The 19,212-nt window shown below is 39.4% G+C and overlaps 1 long non-coding RNA gene across 5 annotated transcripts in view; it reads left to right on the top strand.

Moving 5' to 3' along the window:
* Positions 1 to 19,212, top strand: part of LOC125326502 — a 143,281-nt gene that overhangs the window by 84,680 nt on the left and 39,389 nt on the right. For all 5 annotated transcript variants that reach the window (XR_007203837.1, XR_007203840.1, XR_007203839.1 and 2 more), the window contains exons 2-3: positions 7,957 to 8,029; positions 8,299 to 8,340. This is a non-coding gene — a long non-coding RNA (uncharacterized LOC125326502). The remainder of the gene's footprint in view (positions 1 to 7,956; positions 8,030 to 8,298; positions 8,341 to 19,212) is intronic.

Raw genomic sequence — 19,212 nt, 5'->3', positions numbered from 1 at the left:
GATGATTTCAATCTGCTGAGCTGGATACACCACCCCTTTTCCTCACAGATCCTTCTTCTTAGTGAGATGTGTGCTAGTGGAAAGGCTAGAAAATAAATACACATAAAAAACCAACACCAATGTGGAACGCTCTTAAGTGCAGAGAGCTAGAAACTCAGCAGAGAGAAACAAAAGTTTTGCCATTCCTAGTGTGGCTTAGGTGCAAGGACAGAAGACCCAGCAAGGCCAGGCTGGATGAGGTTCTGAACAATCTGGTCTAGTGGAAGCTGTCCCTTCCAACCCAAAACCATTCTATGATTCTACGAGCATCCTCTGAAGATTTGGTTCTTAGTGCATCAGATTTGCACCATGGAGCAAGTGAGTTCTTCACTTCCCAGCTGGAGCTGGATGCTGCTGGGAGAAACAAGGTCATGAGCACCCATCTCCGCAGGATGCCTTGGCAATCTGTGGCTTTCCACCCCACAGTGTCCTGCCACATCCTCCTTCATCCATGGGCATGCACTGCTGCCATTTCTCAGGGCACAACAGCAGCAGGAGCTGCTGAGTGCAGACACCCTTCTTGCTTTGCCCTTGCCATGGCCCTGGCAGAGTATTTGGGCCCCTTCTGCTCTGCCTTTGCTTTTTATATGCATCTTTTCTATTTAAGTGTCACAGATCACTGCACCAGCTGATTAGCCTATACATGAATGGAATATAAAAGAGCAAGTTCCCAACTTGTAGGTAAGACCTTTTGTGAGGTTGACTGGCTAAAAATAAAACGGAAATTGACTCTGAGCTTTTGAGAATCTGTCTCTTCCCCAGGCCACAGGAAAGCAGAGCAAGGGGTAGCACTTCATAATTAATTATGAATTTATAATTAATTTGAAGCCTGAATCAACAACCTACTAGTGGTACTGCTATTATTTCCTCTGGATTCCCACAGTCTATCAGAGAGTTTGAACCTTGCAAGCAGTTTTCAAAATTTCAGGGCCTTTTTCTATTAAGTTTTATATTTTTTTTCCAGCATTTTAGTCTTGTGTAGAACTCTGGATTTTGATCGTTTTTCTCTTTAAGGAACCAGATCAATAGCTGTATTGGGTCTCTAGGCTATACAAGGGAGCACAAACAGTTACACTCCCTGGGTAGGAATGATTGGTTTATTTACGTAGGCTTATGTATTGTTTTTGAAGGTTGGTTCTTTTGACAGATAAACAACGCAAAAATATTCTGTTCTTCTGCAGCACATAATCTGATGTTCATTGTATATAAAGACTCCTTACTCTGTGCTATAAATACAGCAAAACTTCTCTCCCCTCAGAGTTCCGTGGGGCTTAAGCAGACTGGTGGGGTGGGATTTTGAAAAGCACTCAAGGCTGACCTTTTCCTACCTCCCCCCTAACACTGATGGTTAAAATTCCTGCTGACTTCAAGGAGAGTGGATCTGGATCAGTGTTGAACACTTCTGAAAATCCCACCTGTAAAGCCTGCAGAGTTCATTATAGGGGCAAGATTTTGTATAAAGCCCAGCAGGGACACACAGAAATTTTTAGCAGCTTATTAATGGCCTCCACAGTGGATGTGTGTATTGAATTTAATTGGGCTGCATCCCAGTAAGGTCCTGATATGCTTATGATTAATTTTCTCTACAGTCTACCTTTAACTTTTCTTTGAAACTGTATGGACACTCCATATTTGCACTTTTATAAAAGACTGGCAGTGAAATAAAGAATGCAGGTAATTATTATGCCCCAAGGAAGAGCTGTGAGTGAGGTAGACCCTCAGTTAATGGAGCTGGATGGTGGCGATTTGGTGTCAATCCCTCTTGATGTCCTGCTAAAATAAAGTAACATTCAATGTGATACTATTTAATTTTTGTGGGTACAGGCATGGTTAAGTTTCTTTGTATAAGGTCTGGTTAGTAGTGTGAAGACATAAGCGTTGAGCACAGTGACACACTTGAAAGGGCAGGTTATATTTATTCTGTGTTGTGTCAAGGGCATGCTGCTTGCTAACTGTAATTAGACAGTGTATCTGGAGGTCTGTGGCCAAGTAGCAAAGATGTCTTTCCAGAGTATAAAAGGACTATTGTGTTAGTCCCTGGTCTCGAAGGGTATGAAGATGTTTCCCTCTCCTGTCTGTTATTACTCATACTTGGTTACTTTATGTAAATTCAGCGATGAGAGAACTGACAAGACTGCGACATGAAGAAATGTCGCCTTTTTCACTGAAACAGGGCTTTTATTGTTTAGTAATACTGTCTTAGTTCTCTGCAAAGGAAAGAAAGAGATGTTATTGAAAATCCCATAATTAGCAGCTTAAGGTATAAACCATATAGAACCCTGTGTTCTATGATAAACCCCCTAATTAGCTTTGTAGGAACTGTTTAAAAGCAAACAGACATGCATCCTTATCACTAAATAATTATTTGCAAATAAACTCTTTCTCAACACATCTTAGGAAAACACAAGATTATTAGTTGGCAGAGTTAAGCCAGCTGAGTAGCTGAAAAAGCATGAAAAGAGCTACAGAAGTTCTTTTCAGAATCCTGCTCTCTTTGGCATTATTTCTCTAAAGCTTGATTTATCAAGAGGAGAATACAGTATTTGGTTTCCCCACAAGTAAGCTCTTTTCATGTTTTGTCTTTGAAATGAAAATCGTCTTTTGGAACAAATATCTGCTCTATCAGATAACTGCATGCTTGTCATCCCTAACAGTGTGCTGGCAGGAAGACTGGGCGAGGATTTTTCTGCAGTACATTGAGTACACAGTGCTGGCATTAGATCAAGAATCAATTCCTCTGATATCGAAATATTGACTTTGCATGGCCAGTCTGATTTAAATGCTTATCATTCTTGACTTTGTAGGCTACATACATACTGCAAACGTTTTTCATTGTGGGTCTGAGAATAAACATCTTTACAGCTGCCTGGCCATTTCTAGCAGAATAACAAAGGGGCCGTGTGCATATACGGGAGCCTGCATGTGTGAGCAAAATTGCCAGCAGATTAATGCAACTGTCACTTCTGTTTAGGGCCCTTTAGAAGAAATTGAGAAGAGTATTTTTAATACTTGGAATTACACAGCATTGTTTCTCTGAGTGCAAACACAGGTTTCACTGCTCAGTCTGGATAGGTGCTGGCCACTGAGCCAGTGGAAGGGAGAACACAAACAAACCCAAGTGCAATTATTAAAACATTTAAAAATCTTTGCAATGTGAAATACTACTACTTATATTACTACTAATAAAAAAGTAAAGATAATTTCCCATAGGCAATCAGAACACCTATTAAGTTAGCAACGGCGTTTAATTGGCATTATCTCATGCTTCAGTGAGGAAGACAATGGATCTTGTGGGTGCGCAAGTGGAACGCATTTGCATTTCATAGATGATTAAAATAGATTTGATTGCATTTGTCTGAAGCCTGGCAAGTGAGGGCACATCTGCTGCATTCGATGTGCCCTGCGTTTCCTAGGACTAATGGAGTGCACTGAGTCACCGTGAGACGGGCTTTTACCTCTGAAAGTCCCACGGCACCTTCTGCTGCATGGCCAGCTCCTTTGTTAGCCCTGGAGACCTCTTCTTATAAAGAATTGATGTAAAGTAGAGCAAGAAGGGAAGGATTTGAGGCAGTGAACTTGTCTTCATCTGGTTATGCAAGAGCCCTTGGGCTTTCTGCTGCTTCAAGGTAGAATTTATAAGGTGAGATGAAAGGTAATTTAAGTCATTAATTTGCGTTAAGGGCTGGCAGAACAACAACGGTGCATTTAATCTTGCTGTGGAAAAAATTGGTGATTTGAAGAGTAGGGGTCAGAATTAGGGGTCTGATTTCCTCTTCCACTCAGATTTGAAGTGGCTGCTTCAAAATGGAGAGTTTTATTTACTAGAAACATAAAGCTGAGTTAATTGTCTTTGAAAAAAACATCCAAGAACTTTAAAATAATACAGAAACCAATTAATTAATGGTACTAAAATGTTTTCCTCCTGCTTTTCATTACTTTCCCATCTAAATTCAACATTACAACTACACTCCTGGCAGCAGTTCAGCTCAGACTTGTCACCCACCACCTGAGCCCAGTAAAGGACAAGGGCTGCCCTGTGCTTTGCAGGGGGTGATGCCCTCTCCTGTGAGCCCACCTTTCCCTCTCCAGCCCAAAGGCCACTCAGCAGCTTTTTTTTTGGCAGCGCTGTGCTTTTTTGTCAGCCTGTGTAACCACCCAATGGCTGATGCTCTTGTCCTTCTCTATTACTTCCTCCACTGCCCAAGTGTGTCTCCTGGACCCTTACTGGGGTTTTTGTCTATGGATTCTGCTGTTTATTGTTTTCTCTACTCCAAGGTACCTTCTATTTTTTCTGCCTTTGTGTTCCTTCTGCTCTTGCTACACGTTGTGCTCTGCGGTCCCTTATTGTCACGGCATTGCTCTCTTTCATGTGCCAAATGACTGCTCTTCCCTCTTTGAGAAATGTCTCTTAAAAACACATTGCCCTTACATCAAAGAGTGACATAAAGATGAGCTGGCTTGACTGGGAGAACCTGGAAAATATGCCTCCTCAGCTGATGAAAGCAGTTTGTTCAGGACACTCATGTTTCAGAATAGCTGGACATGTTCAACAGCAATTATGACGGGTTACTAAAGGAGCAGGTTTCTTGGATGGCTCCTGTGCTGCCACACCCAGTGGTCCCTGTGTGACTGTGGCCATGATTCTGCCCTGCACCCTCAGTGTGGGCTGTTGGTGCTCCCGCCTTTCAGTCCTGGTCCTTGCTCATAGCATCCCTGCCATCACTATGGATCTGTACTGTTGGTGTGGCCCAAGAACTGCGTTACTGTACTACTCTGGCATTGCTCATTTCCTGCCTTTCACTCCTTCCATTTCTCAGTTCCCTCAGGAACAGCCCTGGCACTGCCCATCTTGGGGTAGTAGAGCAAATAGTCCTTCTGCCATTAGGAGAGCTCAGATACCACCTATGCCTTGTGCTTTTTGCTGGGATGTTCCTGCATCCCTTGCTCCCTGAAGTCCTTTTCTCCTGATCATGGCCATGCCTTGTTGGCCTGGACTACCCCTGTATGTGATGTAGGACAAATATTTCCATGGGTTGGGTAGTAGCCACAGGGAGATCAAGCACACAAGCGCTGGAATTTTTTTTAAAATCATGTTACTTTTGGAAAGAAAGTAACTGGGGATGCATGTCACATTGTTAAAATAATAAATAAAGTTTGCCTGTTGTGAGTCTTATTTTAATCATGTACATGTTGCAATTTTTTCCCTTTTACTTAAATAAAGTATTCCCCTAGAGAAAGACTGCTTGCAAAAAATTTTCTCACCATTTATTGGCAATGCTTTTCCCTTCAGCTTGTTGCTACTTAATCTTAGCCCCTGGAGACAAGTTGCACATATTAACCTGTCAGAGCAATGTTAAAATTGTGTGACACTTAGGAATATATTCACAAAGTCCATAAAACTATCACAATGGTTCTGTTTTTTCTCCTCATCTGGTCATGTACTTTAACAGCATTTCTCCATATACTGTATCTCTCACCCTATTGTTTGTTTAATGTGGTCTCCCAGTTGGAAATGGCTTTTTGTAGGTTTTTGGATCACTGGCCAGAGAAATGTGGGCCCTTGCTTGAGACCATCACTTGGTCTAGGATCCCTAAGACTTCAAGACAGACAGAAGCCATAATCCAAGGCCTCCTTTGAGTACTTCTGCTAGGTTGTAAGTAAAGTATCAAGATAAAAACTAGAGCTGAGTCCTCCTTCTGAATGCTAACTGATGGAGTAGTGTGGGCCATTATCTCCATAAAAAAAAAAAAGACAAGCTGCCTGACCTATGACTGCTTATGCATAACTCCTTTTATAAATTACTGGTGATATTTGTTTGCTATGAATCCCCCAACGGACCAAGACATCTAACTAAGCTATGTGGAAGGTCTGTTTCCTTGGGTGCAGCTGGCCCTCCTTTCTGAGGATGGAGTGAAAGGTAAGGAAAGGCCAAGGGAAAAAGAGCTTGGATAGTGAAGAATTATGATCAATGGAATCTGCTTTTGAATAATGTTTTCACTCAACGGTTTCAGATTGTTAAATATGAATTTGGGCATCCAGCTTTAGACAAACATTTCAGAGGGGCACTCTGGATCCTGCAGTCAAGAGAAGTCCCCATATAATACAAATTGCTGTTTCCACATGACAACACAGACACCAAACTGAGAGGGAAATATGGCTTTTAGCATCAACAGTGTTTATCTGTGGTAAATGCTTGAGATATTCTTTATCAAGGCATATAAATAAATGTTAGTGTTTAGGCCTGTCCTTGAATCAATGCAGTATGGAATATAAAAATCCTAATTAATACACAGGTCATGAGTTTGTAGATTTCATTTTTATTCAAATAAGAAAAAATGTTTTTTGTCTGCAAGTCAGTGAGCATGTACATGCTAAAAAATTGTTTACCATGTTTCAGAAACACAAACATAAGGCTAAATTAAGCTTGATCAGTCAAGTCTGACTGTTTCCTCTTTAATACATCACGGTTGACAATTCTAATCGTGAAGCTTGCAGGCTGTAGAAAAAGCATAATTTTTATACACCTTTGGGAGAGAGCTGGTAGCTAAGAAGTTTCTGTATTTCAGAAAGAAAAATGTTCATATGCAACAGAAAGATCTTTATTTGAAGGCAAAAATAGCACCTCTGTCATGTGCTCTAATTAACTTGCTGTGATGTCGCTCTGGTGATGGACACAGAAATAGACATTTGCTTTCCTAAATTCTGAAGTAGAAAATGAGGCATGAGTCAGGAGGATACAAGAGGGCAGAACTCATTTTCTTTTAATTACTTTTATTCAGGTTATATCATCCAGCAGCTGTTCAAGTTTCCTCCTGAAATCCCAGCATGTCATTTTTGATGGGACTTACTCTCTTCTCCTTTATAAATATATAAGATTTTTTATCTAAGTGCTGATAGGGAATGTAGACATGATGAACAGTGTTCCCATTCACTGTTGAAGGATATAATTGGCTATCAAGTCTCTGACAGTAAAACAGAGGAGGCAGAAACTCTGCAAAAAATGTGGCCAAATAATATGAGAGTTCTCATTACTAAGCAAATAGCCAGGGAAGTGTCTAACTGTTCCTCAACTTGGCATACACGGGCACCAAGGCCTGCTTTGGGGAAAAGCAGTGAGAGTCATAGCTGCATGGCAAGTTTTAGATGGCTATGAAGGCTTCACCTCAACCTCTGCTTGGCACCAGAGCTTCAGGGAGCTTTGCCCACTGTGACACTAGATGGAGCTGGCAAAATTAAAGCTGTAACCATGTGAATGTTACACCCAGTGGCTCTCTCTGCTTTTTAGTCTGCCAGGCAGGTTTGGCTGATGGCAGAGGATGGCCCTCCAGGGGTGCAGCCCTGCTGAATACTTGCCAGGCTTCTGGCCACTGTCACCAGTGTCTGATTCAAGCCCTCAGTCCCAGTGCCTCTGCTCTCCTTCTCTGAAATGAGAATAGCATGACTCTGTTCTCCAGCAACAAATGAAAATAAAGACATAATGCCTTATGAACCACCACATGTATCTGCAGCTGAGGCCCACCACGTGTCTATAAATGCTGCTGAAGGCAGTCAGTGCCCCTGAGAAGCAGCAATCCTGTAGAGAAGGCAATGGATGGACTTGCTGAGGACTGAGTGGACTTACCACTTAAAATATTTCCAATAATTTTCCCGCCTTTTTAGAAAGAGTAGGAAAATTTGAATAAACATTACTTAGAAAAATTCTGGTTTTCAGTTCCTCTTATGTTGTGGCTGGCTTCTTCTAGTGATGGACAAAGGACTGAACCTTCTCTGTGTGTCAGTGGACTTATTTTTCACTACAAGGTCTGTAAGCACAGTCTCTTGCAGGAGAGCAGTTCCATGGTTTTTTGTGGATAGTTCTTTTCCATGCCCTCTTGGGAGATTGCGTGACAAGTAACTGCCTGGCCTTCTAATTTCAGATGTGACCCTGAAGGAGTACAGAGTGCCTGAAACAGTATGAAAAAGGATATGTAGAAGATCTTAGAAGTACAGGTAAGTGAAAAAAAAGAAAGAAAAAGCCCTGAAAATAAGAATATCTGTATAGAAGCCACATTATCTGTACTGTTTGAGGGTATTTGGAAGTCTGTAAGGTCTCTGAAGCCTATTTTCTATGTACATTTAGGATGCCATGACAATATAAATCAATATTTCGGTATTTAAAATCTAGGAAATGAAATGTGTATAAAATGGAACTGCCCGAATGAATTTTGACAGCCTCTCCTACATGCATTATTTATCTTATATTGTTTTATTTTTTACAGATGTGGATGGTGACTGAACTGCTGCTGTAAACTTGTACCCAGGTAGCTTTAAAACACATATTATTGGCTGAGTTCATAGTAATAATGTAGTTTAGTTATAAAACTGTTTGTTACAAACAACTTTACAAGATTTAAATATATATCGAACTACTGAATATATGAGAACCATTTTCTTCCATACCTGAAATGCTCTTATATAGAATGGGTGATTCATAGCTGATCCAGAACACACATAAAACTTCTGAAAATATATTTAGCAAAGGAAGTGAAGGCTATTTTAAATTTATGTTGATCTGGAATTAGAATGTGCCTACAACAGTGGAACTTAACACACAAACCCCACTGAAGAGAGAGAGTACTGTATCCTTAGGATTTACAGACTGACCAGGGATTTGATTTAATTTTCTACTTCCAAAGGGCTGCCTTAGCCCACCATCACAAGCAGCATGTTGCGCCTCTGGTTTCCCAGCCCAACAATGGCATCACTGTAAATCAGCATCTCCAGGTTTTACAGCACAGACCTCTGTCCTGAAGGTCCCACCTGACCTTGGGCCCATCCTTGTTCAGCTTCACTGTTGCTGGCATCAGCCTCTCTGAGTCAAACATTGAGGCTCAATACTACTTTTAAACCCTTAAGTCCACTCTGGTTTAGCACTTTCTTCTTTTTTTTTTATTATTCTCTGTTTAAGCTTTTTTCCTCCCCCCTGCAAGCTGCATACATTTAAGGTTCTTCCAAATGGATGCAAATGGCTCTTATTAGAAAAACAGAAACCAGAAAATCACTCCTGGATAAAAGCTATCCCCAGCATGTTTTAATGTTCAAATTAGAGTACCCTTCCCCAGTGCTAAAATGGGGTTTATAATGGCAATGCTGACATCCTTACCAGACTCTACTGGCCTGTTGCTCTTTTGTCCTGCAAGTTATTAAAATCTAGCCTGGTTGCCTAAGAAACAGGGTAGCTACTTAGCAGATATTTAGCCATCAGTAAAAATTAATGTCCAATGTATTTATTGGAAAAACACACTTAATTAAGCGCTCAAGTTATACAAGCCACCCACCAACTACAAGTGTGTTCTGGCAACAGAAGTGCTGTTGTTATCCTGGTTCTGCTTCATGATGTTATTTTCTTAAGTAAATGCATTTTTCAGCCTAACAGTTCTGGCTACAGCATATTGATAATATAACTCTGCACTAAAGGGAGATATAATATTTTTAGTCTCTTTTTCCAGTTACCAGTAGTTCATTAGTGACACTGTTGTGAGTGTGTTGATTCATTAAGAGTCTTTTCATTAACAGTCTGACAGTCATATGTAGAAGAAAAAGCCAGGAAAAGTAACAAGGCACTCAGCATTTTCTTCTGCTTCTTTGATACTTGTATCTTTTGTAATGTCAACAGATGAGCTGGAAGCATTCAGGACTTTAGGTTTTAAGCCAAGCTTGAGTGTGTCCAGTCTATTTTTTCTTAATTTGCACACTTAATGTGATTTCAGGGGCAAATTTCTATTTTGCATGTGTATGAGGTCTAGTAGATGGCAACTGCATGGGAAAATCAGATGTGAAAGTTCTGTTCTTAAATTGCTTTTAATCGGAGTCTTGAAGACTAACATGGAAACACCAGGGAAAATATGACTTTTGCTATGTTATTTAAATAGGCTGTTAGCCATATCCCTAAACTTTATATGGCTTTGGATAGATTAGGAGCTCTCTTCTAAGCTATCAAATATATCATACTTATGTAAATTCCTAGCAAATATATAAATATGTATTTTTCATTGTTTATAATTGCCATTTAATTGTAGGACCAAATTCCATAGCTTAACATTTATACAATGCCTGATACTTTAAGCATTGCACAAATATTAACTAATTAATAAAAACATCTGAGCAGCTCTTCTGAGACTGTCAGATTCCAAAGAACTAAATTCCTCTTCTTAAAAAATGGGACTGTTCAAGCAAACATGCTGTAAGCTTTTAAACCTCAAATCCAAAATGACACAGTGGGACACCATTTCATGCCTGAAACCTGAGCACAAAGCCTTTATTTTTCCAAGGTATTTTTTTTTCTCCAGTCTTGTAAATAAATACTAGGTAATGACTTAGGAAGCAGAGGGGAGGCAGGGCAGAGATGAACTTGACATTGGCACTTACTTTGTTTTCATCTACATATAGTGTTTCACAGAAATATAATATTACATTGACTTATGTATTCATTCAATCATTAAATTCAACAGGACTCTTCAGTTCTGTCATCAAAAAAGCAAAAAAAAACCTGCAAAGCAAACTGTATGGATTTAACCTTCATTCTCCTTCATGAGAATCCATCAAAAAAATTTGTGGCCTTTAAGTACTTTACGAAGTTATTTTGGCTTTGAAAGTTCTGATTTAGTGATGTAAAACTATGTGGTTATCTCTGGCTTGCAAACAAATCTGAAAAAACCCAAACCCCGCCCAAACCACATTGTTTGATAATTTAAGCTACACTGGCCCTTATGTTTTCCTACTTAGGGCTTTGCTTTCCGTGATAATCTTACAATTCTGGTCTCCTCTGTCTCAGACAAAGAGATGACATTTCAGAACATGCGTGAACAGCAAGCTGCTATTGCTGTATTTTTATATTCAGCATTGTGTCTGTAGAACAATCAGGACAAAGCAAATCTCTGCTGTTGGCATGCTGCAATTTAAGGTGGACACAGAGTGGTAGAAGATGAGAGTGAGCAAAGGGCAAAAACTCGCTTGAGGAGAAGGGGGTATAACTGGATTTTTGTTTTGAAATTTTTACCTTGGAAGTTATCTTTTTGAGAAATATTTTCTTTAATATTTTGTTGTTTAAAATAGAAATGTTAGGGAATAGTAATTTTTAATTTTTGGTTTCCTACTTTCCTTCTCCCCCCTGTCATCTGAGCCAATATGGAGACGATGAATTTTTAATCATTATTTGCCAATTTCAGAACTTAGGAGGCTCTTTATGTGTATATCTGATGAAAAAAAATTAATCTGGAAGATGTTTTTACAGAACTTTTTCTGTTTTTTAAAAAAACTTATAAACATACCTTCCATTTTGGGAGCAGTGTCAGCCGTAATTGCAAGGCTGCAAGCATTGCATAGAGGCTGCAATATCACCTTAGGTTTATTTCACGTGGGGAGTAGTGTTAAGGATGGATGCTTTGGTAGCAGGGAGCCTCAGAAATGTAATCCAAAAATTAAATTGCAAAAAAGGAGTTGAGGAAATGAAAATGACACTGACATAAGCATCTGGAATCTCAGAAACCATCCGACAGTTTGATCTGTTGCCATGTTGTCTCCATGTCTAATTAAAGAGCAACAATATATACAAGACAATTTAAAAATAGTGAAAAAATATTAATGTAGATGTGATTTCACAAGAGATGTGCCATTTATTTTGTTTGGCAGCCAGGGATAACTGAATGAGAGTGAGAGCAGGAGGGTATGATGGCAGCACATTCACTACCTAAGTAGGATTTCGGCTCTAGAACAGCTTCGTGCAACTTCTGATCAGAGTTTCCCTTCATATTGCTCAACCTGCTACATCAATATATATACATTTTGGATAATCAGCCAATATCCTACAGCTCAATCTACTTTTTTTGGTGTGTATTGTCTTTCCAGGGAGCTATGTTTAAGCTTGTCATATTCCATGAATACCACCTCAAGCATAAACTCTGGGCTCCCATGTATCAAGATCCTTATAGCAAGATTTGGCTGCATGGTGAAGACAAGCGTTTAATAGTATGAGACAAACAGAGATTAAAAAAAATATCTTCAAATGAGACACCCTATACAGAACTGTCTAGAGCAGAAGGGAAATTAATAATCACTAAGTGTGAATTTACAAGGTCTCTTCACATTAATAAATTAAAATACTCTCAAAAGAGGATCAGCAGATCTTAGCAGACTGGAAAACAACTATGGAGCAGAAACACAAAATAATTAAAAAGTAGAGGAATTCAGGATTGGCCATGCATGATCAAAGTTGTGTTACTGTACTTGGAACAGAATCCCTGCAAATAGAGCTTAAGGCCATCCAAACCACAGGAAATTATTTTTAGCCTAATCACATGACTGTGCCCTAAATCTGCAGTTCTTAAATATTTGATAGATATTAATTAATATATTAACAAAAATATACATTTAATCAAGATGAGGACATCTGTAAAAATTATCCCCAAATATCCCAAATGTTTATGAACTTACTCACATCAGTGTGATGTGAGAGCCCAAGGCTTATTCTCAGTGGCTCTGCTAATGGATCCTGTCCTGCCTTGAGCTATTGGCAGCAAGTTTGTTGTATAGGGGATGAGCAAAATGTGCTGCTTTGCTTTTTGGGCTGTGAGGCACCTCAGAACCCTTGTGTTGGAAAAGGAGAAATGCATAGGTTCCCACCCACTATTTTGCACCTTTTCCTATTTTTAGAAACAGTTTTTTACTATCCATGTGAATAATTTCTTGTGTTATTGAGGAGGACTGAATAATCTGCCCTTTTTCACTCTGATTATAATTTCATCAGAAAGCTGACATATTCTGCTCCAGATCCTCAGCTGGCAAGAGTCAATAGCTACCCCACAGCTGGAGTGGGTCTAGTTTATATCAACTTTTGGAAGGTCAATGTAGCAATTCTTGGAAGATATTTAAAGTTCTATTTCTTGGTGCACTTTTTCCTAATTACTTTGTTTTTGTTTGTTAGATTTTGTCTTCTTCATATGTTTTTTCTGTTCTAAAATCCAATCTTCTTTTTCAGCAAAGGAAAATCCCTGTGCTCTCCACAGCACTATTTTAAAACAACACTTTGCTTTCAGTTAGAAACTATGCTGATGATTTTGATTTCTTTCATTTTTCTTATTGCTATTGATACCTGCAGCTGCTGAATTTTTTAACATGCTTATATTTTAAAAAATACTTTTAATAAAGAATAGTTTGAAGTGTCCCAGGCTGCTGTTCAAGAAATCTCACAATTCACAGTTTTCAATTCACTTTCCATTGGAGAGCACTCTCACATTCACTGTCAAAGGGCACTACACAATATCCAGGCAGTGTGGAGAAGTCCCTAGGGACCATGCAATATGACGGAGGGGGGCACCCACAGGAGAGTGTTGTGGGATTGTGCCACTGGAAGAGGTGAACTTTCAGATGTATTACAAAAGCAAATATAAGCAAATTTTCTGCCCATTCATCTGGCTGTCGGAGCAGTGCTACTCATGAAGCAGCTGGTGAAACAGCAGGAGGTGGGTGTGCAGGTGAAGGCAGCAGTTGAGTTTGAGATCATTTAGAACACAGAGAGATGTCTGAACTGAAATGAGCAATGCAAAAATAGGTACTGCAGAAAATAAGAGGAAACTGAGGTGAATAAGGGCATTTAACAGACATGAAGTTACTGGGATTAGACTAGAGAGTGTTGTGCTGTGGGTGTTACCAGTGCTACCAGCACCCAGCACTTCATGCAGTGGTTGCTGATGAAGGGCATCTCCTTACACAAGACAAAGTACTGGAGTAGACAGAGTTGTTCAAAGGCATCTTCCAGGCCAGTGGCAAAACCTGGGGTGCATCTCACTCTCCAAAGACTCTCCATTGCTGTAGGCACAGAGCCTGAGCCTGAGCACTGGCATCAGCATTGGGATGGAGCAGCAAGGAGCCATGTGGGGGTTTTTTGAGTTAGCTTGGACTATGAGTTTTAATCACACTTCTGGAGACCAAGATGAAGAGCACTCAGTCCTTTTGGCTAATAGTGACCATAAACTGTCTGAATAGCATCATGTCCTCACTCACCTGACACTGTCCCAGACAGCTGAATTCAGATATTGCTACATATTTTTAATTTAAGGAACAAAGTGGCAGGAAATGGAGGAACAGAAAGGGAAAGAGCAGTGGGAAAGCTGACAAGGTTTTGTGTGTGGCTGAAGGGCAAAGATGATACAGTAGGGAGAAACCCTGGAAAGGGGAGAGGAAGGGTGATTAGATAGCCTAATACATTTTTTTCTTCAGTGTTTAATTTCCTTAGGAGTACATGTTGCATTTTATGTCAGTGACAGATAATGAAGGAGTCAAAAATAATAAGCTAGGTATTCAGAGAAGATCCCAAGAAGTGGTATGTTACAGGGCTGTTTGGAAAGCTGAAATTCTCTGGTGATAGGAGATGGATGAGCTGGCTGAATGCCCCATGAGATTTTCCTCAGTCAATCTAAAATTAATTCCCCTTCATAATTAAAATACATTTTATATTTTTAGGAGCAGCTCTTTAAGTGTTTCTTTTTTTTCTTTTTTTCCCCTACTCCTTTTTACTGCGTATCAGAAAAAGGCCACTTTAATTGCTAGTTTGCCTGATTTAGGATGAAAAGAATCCCAGGATGTTCATGGCTGCCTGTCTTAGCTACTCATTTGATCTTGTACCCATTGAATAAGCTATCATGTATTTATTTCTGCAATAGATCTTTAAGACAGCGACCTGCAAGTATTAACTCACACATAAGGAGCTGTGGCACAGTCAGACAATGCAGGTTTCCCAAGGTCCTGGGGTAGTGAGTGATGGACTAGGATTTTGAACTTAAACCTCTCATTCTTTGGACTGTTTTTCCTGCCCAGTAGTCTGGGGCTGATATCTGTATCAGGAGTTATGTAGGTGACACATGGATCCATGAAAGAGGCATTCAGTCCAGTGGAGCCTCATCATACAAAGGGGCAAGTGGAGTTTTCAAAAAGATGCTGCACTGGTTTGAGCCTGATCCTCCCACACCCATGGATAAAGCTGCTACAGGTTTCAGTTCAGAAGGTTCCACTTCTGAAGCCCTCTGGAAAAACCCTAAATCAATTTTTCATCCCATTTTATATTTTTAGCATGCTTTGGTGGAAACTTCCTCTGGGGTAAACCCAAACCAGCTCACTCGCACCTCCCTCCCATTTTTCACTTGGGCTGTTTAACCGAGAATATCCCAGTACTGACCCCAGCTCACAAGCCAGCTTCTGTTTCTGCTAAAGGCAGTGCGAGTTGAGCATCAGGAACAACAATAGCAGCAGCATCTGACCCTAATTTAAACTAGTTGAGAACTGGAAGATGGAAACAGTAGTCTATGTTGGCATATTTCCTGGTGCTCCCAGATACTGGATCACTGCAATTCATCTGAATTCCAGTTTACCCCATAGGAATACAATGAGTCAATTAACCCTTTAAATAAATCAACTAATTCCAGAGCAATTGCACAGCATCTGTTTCTGTATTTTATCAGTTACATAATAAAAATCTTCCTCTTGTCTTTCTGTTTCCTATTGCATTCTGTGCTTTGGATAAATACCACCAGTGCCTGCCAAGTCACAGTTGCAGAGACCTACTGCAGAAAGTGGAACCAGAGACACACACTGGGAGAAATCCTCTTTAATGCAGTGCTTCAAATTGAATGCCTGCAGTGCTACACAGAATCACAGAATGGTTTGGGTTGGAAGCAACCTTAAAGATCATCTGGTTTCATGGCAAATTTAAAACTAAAATCCACACCTCATTAACAATGAATCCTGATGAGTAAGTTAAGTAGAAGAAACATCAATAATTTATGGTGATGAACTCAGCATTTTCCCTCTCCCTTTTTGTGTTGTGTCTGTCTTTGGAAGCCTGTAGCATGTTACAAATGAAGTGCCACAGATGAGCTAGAAATAAAAAGCTAGGAGATTTTCCAGGGAGACAGAGAATAAATACAGAACCTCCACAAATGCAAACACACATGCTCTGGACTGTTAAGAATTTTGAATCACACAGCGTTTTATCTTCTCAGAATTTCCCAAGTGGCAAAATATATCCCCAGGAAAAGACATGACAGCAGATGAAAAACAAAGACAACCAGAAAATAAAATTCAAATCAGAAAGCCCACCATAATACAGTTCAGAATTACTTGTTCCCTGAATGATAAAGGAAAAGCAGTAGTCATGACAAGGATCAATTTTGCTCAGAGAAGGCTACCAATTTAACAATGGGTAGACATCTTACAGATATCCTGGCTGAAATAGAACAGAGGGAATGAACCAAATGATTAGACTTCGAAGTGTGAATGAGCTTATATAGTTTTTAACAGAGTGCTTTGGAATAGCTCCCTTCTATGTTGGTGTTTGTCACTCTGTGTTATTTCTTCTGTTGCCTAACATGGACTCACCTTACAGCTTTATCCTACAGTAGCTCCCAGATCAGATATCCTGTGTGTAACAGTAGGAGGGACTTTTTTTAGAAAGCCAGCTAATGTTGATGATCCCTTTTATCCAGCTCTGTTACTGTTACCTTCCTTTTTTTGCATAAACACTTGGCAATATATTTTCTGCTGGTAAAGGAAATTATGGAGTCAGGTGTTCCTTTGAAAAAACTTCTTTCTTTCCAAAGACTACACAAGTTCTGTTACTTTGAATACAATAAAAATCCCTAGAATATTAATATCCTGAAGCTTTGAATTAAGTAATTTCTTTGTTCAAAGTTCCCATTTTTTTTCATGATACGATGCCCATTCTTTTATTCAGAACTATAGTACAGGAAGTTTTCCTAACATGAATGTCTCCTTTGCCTCTCTTGTAGGTAGTCATGTGCATAAAAGCGTGCTTAAATCACACCTCAGTCTGTCTGCTTGTAGTCAGTGTAATTTTCAGGTGAGGCTGACATTGTTTCAGCAATCACTAAGAAGAAATGTTGAAGGCTGCAATAGAGAGTCAGGGCTGTCCATGGTAAAAAGCAATAGCAAGTGTGTGGTAGCCAGGGAAAGTTATAACATGATATAAACCTTGTAGCTCTAGTGAATCCATGGTTTTCAAATAACCAGTAGAACTAGGGATTTTTATTTCCAGGCCCATGTTCTCTCTTGAGTAACAGGATTAAGAAACCAATGGTGTAATATTTTGGGGAGTAAAAAGTGGTCTCCTACTGGTACCTGAATGCTACTGTCCTGTACTATTTTACATTTGAGTTTGCTCTGGGGAAGAGTGACGACTTGGTTTCACGAGGGTGGTTTCAATGAGGAAAGAAGGTTCCATGGTTATACAATTCCTAGGCCGTGTGATTGTGGGATCCATGCTGGTCACGGTGGAGATGTGTTGTCAGGTCCTACATTTATTCCTCAGGCATGGCCAGGTTCCTGGTCTGTGGAGGTTTACATCTGAGATGACTTTAACAAAGTTGGGATGTTGCAAGGAAGGGAAGTCTGAGAAATTTTCATTAGAATATTGTTGTCTTACTTTTAGTTATTGGTATAGGTCTTTGGTTAGGATGATAAGTAAGATCTTCAGAGTAATGTTTTGGCAAGGTTCAAAGTCTTTTTGAGTTCATTAATGAAGATATATTTACTGTTGTCTTCAGAAAAAATTGGAGAGCATTGAGAGTATGGCTGTACAAATATTTTTTCCTTATGCATCTGTTAATTTCATTCACATAGGTTTAATGATCTATTAACACCATTTTTTTTCTAACAGGAGGTACTTTGTAGGCTACCAATCATGATTATTACATGAAGATTTAAAGGTTTAGAGACAGTTCTATGAAAAATGTTATTTAATTAAAGTTTGTTGTGACCTAAGTCACGTGGAAAGCTGAAATACTGGTTAGTCTCTGTGTACTAGAAGAGGTTATGATGCCACCTTGGGGAGGGGTACAGAGGTACAGACTGGTGGCAGCCACAGTGGCGAGGATGACATTAACGTGAAGGTGAGTTAACTGAGTTATCACATAGTTTTGTCTACACAATTAGTACGTGAGGCAAAATGGTACTTTTTAGAACTGGTTAAGTCAATTTGTGCTGGGTAGAAGGGTTTGAAAAAACTCTTTGGTCACATTATAAAAAGAAGCCCAAACCAACTGAAATTGCTTTGGTTAGTTTTCTAATGATCAGACTCTACAGACTGAAGGACAAAAATTTTTATGCCTTTATAAAAATTATTTGCATTTTTTAAAGAAAATCCTGTTTCTTTACAGTGAAATTCAATTTTTTTATTTTTTTAGCTCTTTGCATAAGAGTAATTGGCACTTACTGATCACAAATAATTTAGTGAAAACCCAGAGGGGTCAAATGAAATCTTAATGTAAAGAGAAAAAGAGGAGGAAGATGAGAAGTCACTTTAACACTTCAAGCGATATGACATGGAAGCATGTAGGCTGACAGGCTCTTAGTAAACGAATTAAAGTCCTTTTACAGACTAATCCATGATTGCTGTACCGTAACTAATACACAAAAAGAATGAAGCTGTTACCAGACACACCAAAAGTTTAGTTTTGTATCAACAGGTAAGGAAGTGTGCTGGCTGTATTTTCAGTGCCTGACTAGAATGACAATAACAATTATTTCTCAGGGATTGTTTTACAGAGAATTTAAAGATGTATGGTATGTGTATCATATAATTGGCATCTGTATTGCCTCAGGACTGAATCAATGTAATCCAAGACTGCAGCTACATAAACTTCCCCTCTCCTATAAGGGAAAGTTTTCTTTGGGTGATGATAGGCTGCAGAGCCATGATGAATTGCATAAATCTCAATTTAACTATTTGCAGGCTGAGTTGGATAAGAAAGACTTCATTAATTTCAAGGATATCTTTAAAATTTTATTTATTTTGGATTGGAAATAAAGATGAAAAGAATTATGAAGAAAAATGGGTATTCCACTGATTTCTATATCACTCTGGTACAGAGAATTGTTTTTATGGCAGTACTTTTGCTATTTATCTCAGATGCAGATTTACCAGGTATCAGGACTGAGAAAGTGGGAAGAAAAATGTCATTGGCACAGCCTCGTACAACCTGTGTGCCCCATGTCACTTGAAGCAGTAGCTGTCACAGGCCTGCCCCTATTTCTGTTCCCTCATTACTGAAATAGCTGGAGAAAGCACAAGACTGCTGGATACACACCAGAAGGTATTTTCAAACTCTTCTTGTCTATTAGGG

Source organism: Corvus hawaiiensis, chromosome 5, assembly GCF_020740725.1.
Source record: "Corvus hawaiiensis isolate bCorHaw1 chromosome 5, bCorHaw1.pri.cur, whole genome shotgun sequence".
Lineage (NCBI taxonomy): Eukaryota > Metazoa > Chordata > Aves > Passeriformes > Corvidae > Corvus > Corvus hawaiiensis.
The sequence above is the reverse complement of the archived record's forward strand: the minus strand, read 5'-3'. Positions and strand labels throughout refer to the sequence as shown.